Source organism: Rhamphochromis sp. 'chilingali' (genome assembly GCF_963969265.1).
Source record: "Rhamphochromis sp. 'chilingali' genome assembly, chromosome: 15".
NCBI classification, from domain to species: Eukaryota; Metazoa; Chordata; class Actinopteri; order Cichliformes; family Cichlidae; genus Rhamphochromis; species Rhamphochromis sp. 'chilingali'.
The window spans coordinates 26,304,619-26,311,117 of NC_137942.1; the positions used below are offsets into that span (position 1 = coordinate 26,304,619).

The window sequence follows — 6,499 nt, forward strand, 5'->3', positions numbered from 1 at the left end:
CTGTGTGAAAACCCCGGAGGAACCCTCCCGAGGGAATAATAAAGTTTAATTTAATTTAATCTAATCTAATAACTTTAATCTCAGCCAAACCGATTTACTCACGAACAAATAAAACACTGAAAAAGCCAAACAAGAACATTTTTAAGTTATCAAAGTGACTTGTACATCATGTTTAACCCGAGTGGTGAAAGACCGCGGGGGTTTGAAGACGATGTGTCGGTCGGCTCAGATATTTGAAGTTTACACAGCTACATTCTCACCTGAAAATATGTTAAAAGTTTTTTTGCGACCCAGAAAGAGAAATAAGAGTGATATTAAAACTAAGTCGCTGCCGTCATTGTTGGAAACTGGAATTGGCTGGGCCGCGCTATGAATTCTGCGATATGGTTTTTCAACTTTGTTGTCCGGGTGGAAAATCTGGAGAAAGGTGGGATTCTCCCGGAAAAATCGGGAGGGTTGGCATGTATGGTTGTGGCAACATCACTAACCTTGTCAAACACCTCAGAGTAAATCATATCACAAAATATGACGAGCGTATGTTGAGGCGAACTGAAGAGGAGGAGAGGGACAGGTGCTGCTAGGGTGAGAGTCTCTCACGGAGTCCTTTAGTCCTCCAGGCAGGCAAGGTGTTCAAATAGCACACAACTTTAGTTTTTTTATTTCTATATGATGAACTCTGCATTATTAAGTGATAAGAAGAAGGTATTCTGATGTCCTGTAATCATTATGACGCTATAATTTGAGATACAATAAATAAAATCCGTTTTGTACAAAGTATCGGTATCGGATCAGTATCGTCGATACCACCCTGAATATTACTTGGTATCGGATCGGAAAGGAAATCAGTGGTATCGCACATCACTAGTCCTCTGACCAAAATACATGTTGTGGATACTTATAAAGCAGTGGGGTACACGCCCCCCCGTGACATTAGTCACCGTTAATCGTACATTTTTAATAGCTATAAGCAGACATAGAACTTCTCTTTTCGATAACACCTTCCATACAAGGTAATAAACTTCAAGCCCTCAGGGTCTCTGAGGCTAATTATTGACTCTGATCGTCTGTTACCAAGTAGAATAAAATATAGTAAGACACCAAATGAGTTAAGGCCTCAGGCCGGATACATTCCTAGATTATATGTATTATATGTACTGTAAGCATGCATTGCAGTTATCCTTTTATGCACTAAGCCAGACAGAGCTTGAGACCCTCTGTAGACTAATGCAACAACTCTGAATGAGCACAAATATTTATGCAATGTGTATAAAATACTTCTGGCTGTACCTGTAATAAAAGTAAACATAATAAAAGGATCCTCAAATGCAATATCAATACTGTAAGAAATATTAAATGAAATAATGCTGTAAAGAATGTTATTAATGCAATTATAATGATACAGATTATATGGCAGCAATGAAAGAATTTCTGTATCTCCACATTCCCTCTTTTGACATTCCAAAAGAAATGTCACCACACCTCGTGTTGTATCACTCCTCAGCCCACTCTATGGCATCTAAGTTCCTCAATGGACACTGGAACACCGGAACGACCGCTCCGGGGTCCCTACGCTTCCCATTGGGACACGAACCAAAAGGGTGCTTTGCCCACAATAATAATACAACCCACTTCTTGTCCATGTTCTAATTAATGTGCTCGGGTCACTCACATTATTCGTGGTTCTTCCGGTGGGTGTGACGGCACACCAAGTAGGGTCGATTTCTCCCACTTGGTACTTTACATTATCTTTAGAAAACTTGAAACATGTATAGTTATCTTGTTTTGGCATAAATGAATTGGCATTCTCTGCTTGCCCTATCGTGTTTGGTGCCGAGATTATTAGTTTATCAGTTAGATTTGTCATTGAGTTTTTAAGTGCAACTCAGGCTTTGGGGTAAACTAAGTGTACCCTAATTACCCCAAACGAATCTGTTCCTGACACGTCCACCCCGATTACCAGATAGAATACGCCTCCCGGGCTCTCGGCTTTAGGCAGTATATTCCATGGACCTAAGAAGATGGTGACAGGGTTATGAAAAACAGAATAAACCCTTTGAATTACTATTCCTTGCAGGCCTTCCGGGACATGTGACTGCCATCCTACTCCTGTCCAACCTACCACATTTTCCCAGGAGCACCACTGACCTGCTGTGTATGTATGGATGTGTTTGCCCCAGGAGGGGCTCCAATAAACATGACTGGAGCATATCATAGGGTGATTTCAGACCCACACATCATATGCTCTCCAGCTGCTACTAGCTCCTGCACACTTAATGACGTCACACAAATCAAACGTGAATGAGCTGGTGGATCCTTTAACATAATTTAATTCTATCCTGTTGTATGTGCTGAGACACTCATCACCTTTACCTGACACCTCGCGCTTTAGTCTTTTCACTAGAGCTGGGCGATATGAGATTTTTTCATATCACGATATGTTTTTTTCATTTCAGGCGATAACGATATCTATCACGATATGAGCCAAATAACTATATTTGTAAGATTTAAATGTGCCGTTGCTCACAAGTAAAATGTGAAATAATCAGAAGCTTGTTTTTATTTAAATATTTATTTCCCATAATAAGTTCAACAGGGTAGATGTACTTAAGGAACATGAGACTTTTTCAGATAAATAAAGGCAAATATTGCAAACTACACAAAAGACAGCCGCTAAAGCGTTTAAGTTTCAAAATAGAACAAATGAAACAGACTAAATTGTCAATTCCACTTAGAAATAAAGTATTAATTCTAAAAATAAATCTTAGTTTGTTTTACAGAAGAACAGACAAAACTGACTAACTGACTAACTTTTGTCAGTATCAAATAAACTGAGAACTAAAAGGAAATTCTCAATCTCTCCTTGTTGTATAGCTTAGCTTTTCAAACAGTTTTAACAGTTACTTTAGTCTGACAAAAGCCGAATGACGAATTAGCGCTTCCAGTCAGAGACTGAGGCTACGTCCACACGTACACGGGTATTTTTGAAAACTGAGATTTTCCGTTTTCGTTTTAAAAAATAATCCCGTCCGCACATAAAGGGAGAAATGAAGGAAAACGCTGCTATGAACATGCCAAAGCAGCAGGTGGCGCTAGATTCCTAACCGTGCAGAAATGTTGGCCAATCAGAAGTCTAGAAGCCTCGGTGGGAAAAAGTAAACAAAGCTGCGGCATAGAAGCAGAACCGAGTCGTATGTGTGGACGGACAGTAACTGTGTGTATGTGTAAGCATTTAAACACTGCAGAGAGTAGAATTAACAGTAACAGTATTGTAGAAATTCATTTCACCGAAACAATAACGTGGCGCACAGTGTGACGCATGCACCAGTTTATTGTATTTCCAGACTTGCTTTCGGCACAATTTACAGTGCACGCTACTCTGTTTTTTGTCAGACTTGAAATAGCCGAAATACCTTCACACTACGGAACTTCTTTGGCTCTTCCGTTCGACAATGTCTCCGGCATTGGAACCATCATCTGTTTTCTCTTCGGTCACGCTCGGTTGATTTTTCTAGTCGGCACACTCATTTCCTCCATTATGCGCTGGCTCCATTACCCGCTGGCTGCTTCCCAAACAAACACACGTGCGGCTTGGCACTTGTGCTGTACATAACAAGTGACGCGACGTGACACTGCGGCTGTGATTGGTTCGGCTCTGCGCTACTTGATTTGGATTGGCTGACCTTTTTTTTTTTTTTTTTTTTTTTTAAGAGGACAAGAGCGGCGAGGTCTATCGCGATAGCTTAATTTCTCTATCGAGTAAAAGTTATATCGCGATACATATCGTTATCGTTCTATCGCCCAGCTCTAAGTAGTGATTTCTCTCCAACCTTCCTTTCATATCAAAAATCCTTGAAAGAGTAGTTGTCAAACAGCTAACAGATCATCTGCAGAGGAATGGTTTATTTGAAGAGTTTCAGTCAGGTTTCAGAGCTCATCACAGCACAGAAACAGCTTTAGTGAAGGTTACAAATGATCTTCTTATGGCCTCTGACAGTGGACTCATCTCTGTGCTTGTCCTGCTAGACCTTAGTGCAGCATTCGATACTGTCGACCATAATATCCTATTAGAGCGATTAGAACATGCTGTAGGTATTACAGGTACTGCACTGCAGTGGTTTGTATCATATCTATCTAATAGACTCCAATTTGTTCATGTAAATGGAGAGTCCTCTTCACACACTGAGGTTAATTATGGAGTTCCACAGGGTTCAGTGCTAGGACCAATTCTGTTTACACTATACATGCTTCCCTTAGGCAGTATCATTAGAAGACATAGCATACATTTTCACTGCTATGCGGATGACACCCAGCTCTATCTGTCCATGAAGCCAGATAACACACACCAATTAGTTAAACTGCAGGAATGTCTTAAAGACATAAAGACCTGGATGGCCGCTAACTTTCTGCTTCTTAATTCAGATCAAACTGAGGTTATTGTACTCGGCCCTGAAAGGCCTAGAAATATGGTATCTAACCAGATTCTTACTCTGGATGGCATTACCTTGGCCTCCAGTAACGCTGTGAGGAACCTTGGAGTCATTTTTGACCAGGACATGTCCTTCAATGCACATATTAAACAAATATGTAAGACTGTGTTCTTCCATTTGCGCAACATCTCTAAAATTAGAAATATCCTGTCTCAGAGTGACGCTGAAAAACTAGTTCATGCATTTATTACTTCCAGGCTGGACTACTGTAATTCATTATTATCAGGATGTCCAAAAAACTCACTGAAAAGCCTTCAGCTAATCCAAAATGCTGCAGCAAGAGTCCTGACAGGGACTAGAAAGAGAGAACATATTTCTCCTGTTTTGGCTTCCCTTCATTGGCTTCCTGTTAAATCCAGAATTGAATTCAAAATCCTGCTCCTCACATACAAGGTCTTGAATAATCAGGCCCCATCTTATCTTAATGACCTTGTAGTACCATATCACCCTATTAGAGCACTTCGCTCTCGCTCTGCAGGCCTACTTGTTGTTCCTAGAGTATTTAAAAGTAGAATGGGAGGCAGAGCCTTCAGTTTTCAGGCCCCTCTTCTGTGGAACCAGCTTCCAGTTTGGATTCAGGAGACAGACACTATCTCTACTTTCAAGATTAGGCTTAAAACTTTCCTTTTTGCTAAAGCATATAGTTAGGGCTGGACCAGGTGACCCTGAATCCTCCCTTAGTTATGCTGCAATAGACGTAGGCTGCCGGGGGATTCCCATTATGCATTGAGTTTTTCCTTTCCAGTCACCTTTCTTGCTCACTATGTATTAACAGACCTCTCTGCATTGAATCATATCTGTTATTAACCTCTGTCTCTCTTCCACAGCATGTCTTTTATCCTGTCTTCCTTCTCTCACCCCAACCGGTCACAGCAGATGGCCGCCCCTCCCTGAGCCTGGTTCTGCCGGAGGTTTCTTCCTGTTAAAAGGGAGTTTTTTCCTTCCCACTGTTGCCAAAGTGCTTGCTCATAGGGGGTCATATGATTGTTGGGTTTTTCTCTGTATCTATGAAGCGCCTTGAGGCGACTTATGTTGTGATTTGGCGCTATATAAATAAAATTGAATTGAATTGAATTGCTTTTTCAAAATAAAAGTCCTATGAAGGTTTTATGAATTTTCTCAGCAGTGACCTTAAACAGTTGTCCAAACACACAGTGGAATATATCTATAATACACAGAAACACAAACTTGTGCAGAAATTACATTTTAATCAAAGTCACATGTGAACTATTTACAGAAAATCATATTGTGGGATTTTGACTTTTTGCCCATACACAATGTCAATTTCTTCAAGTCCGTCCTCGTTGGTTGATGTCTCCACCATAGGACGATTCAGTCTCTCCCACAGCTTTTGTTTAATACTTCTCCCCAGCTCTAAACTGTAGGGACGTTTGCGGCCATTCTTGGACCTGCAAGAAGAAATTCAATCAAAATGATGCATGTGGTCAAAAACCATACTGTAACCATTTTAGAGCTGGCGATTTTAAAAAGTGACAGGACATTTGGAGACAAACGTACGTCAGCATGCTATCTACCACCTCATGGTAGACTCGCTGATAATCTTCCACTGAGAGGTTGTGGATTTTTAAAGGGCTGTCACTGGAGCTGGTTGGCTGGTGGTCAGTACTGCATGGCTCGGGTCTGGGGGGCAATTATTTTGACACTGGCAGGTCATCATGTGAGATTGCAGAGGGAGGCACTGAGGTCTTTGGAGGTCGGGAAGAACTGGATGCTGGGCTTCGCTTCCTTTTCCGGGGCTGACTGACTGTTCTGTCACGGCGCCGGGGCCTCTGGGTTGAATTAACAACCTGGGAAAGGTCAGAAGCACACAAGGGAATGTCAGTAGTTAATAGCAACCTCATTTTTTTTCAAACAAGACAAAAATATAAATTTGATGAACCACAATGAAGTCCAAACTCCAAAACCCTCAAATGATTCTGTTCCTGAAATTTTACACATCCAACCTGGTCCTTGCTGCAGCACAGTTGTTTCCTGCTGGCTCTGGGTTTCTT

At 41.2% G+C, this 6,499-nt stretch overlaps 1 long non-coding RNA gene across 1 annotated transcript; it reads right to left on the bottom strand.

Moving 5' to 3' along the window:
* Positions 1-5,808: 5,808 nt before the first annotated feature.
* LOC308412008 lies at positions 5,809-6,499 on the bottom strand. Its single transcript, XR_013974515.1, has 3 exons — positions 6,452-6,499; positions 6,006-6,295; positions 5,809-5,896 (listed from the first exon to the last, which is right to left on the bottom strand). It is a non-coding gene; the product is annotated as an uncharacterized lncRNA (long non-coding RNA).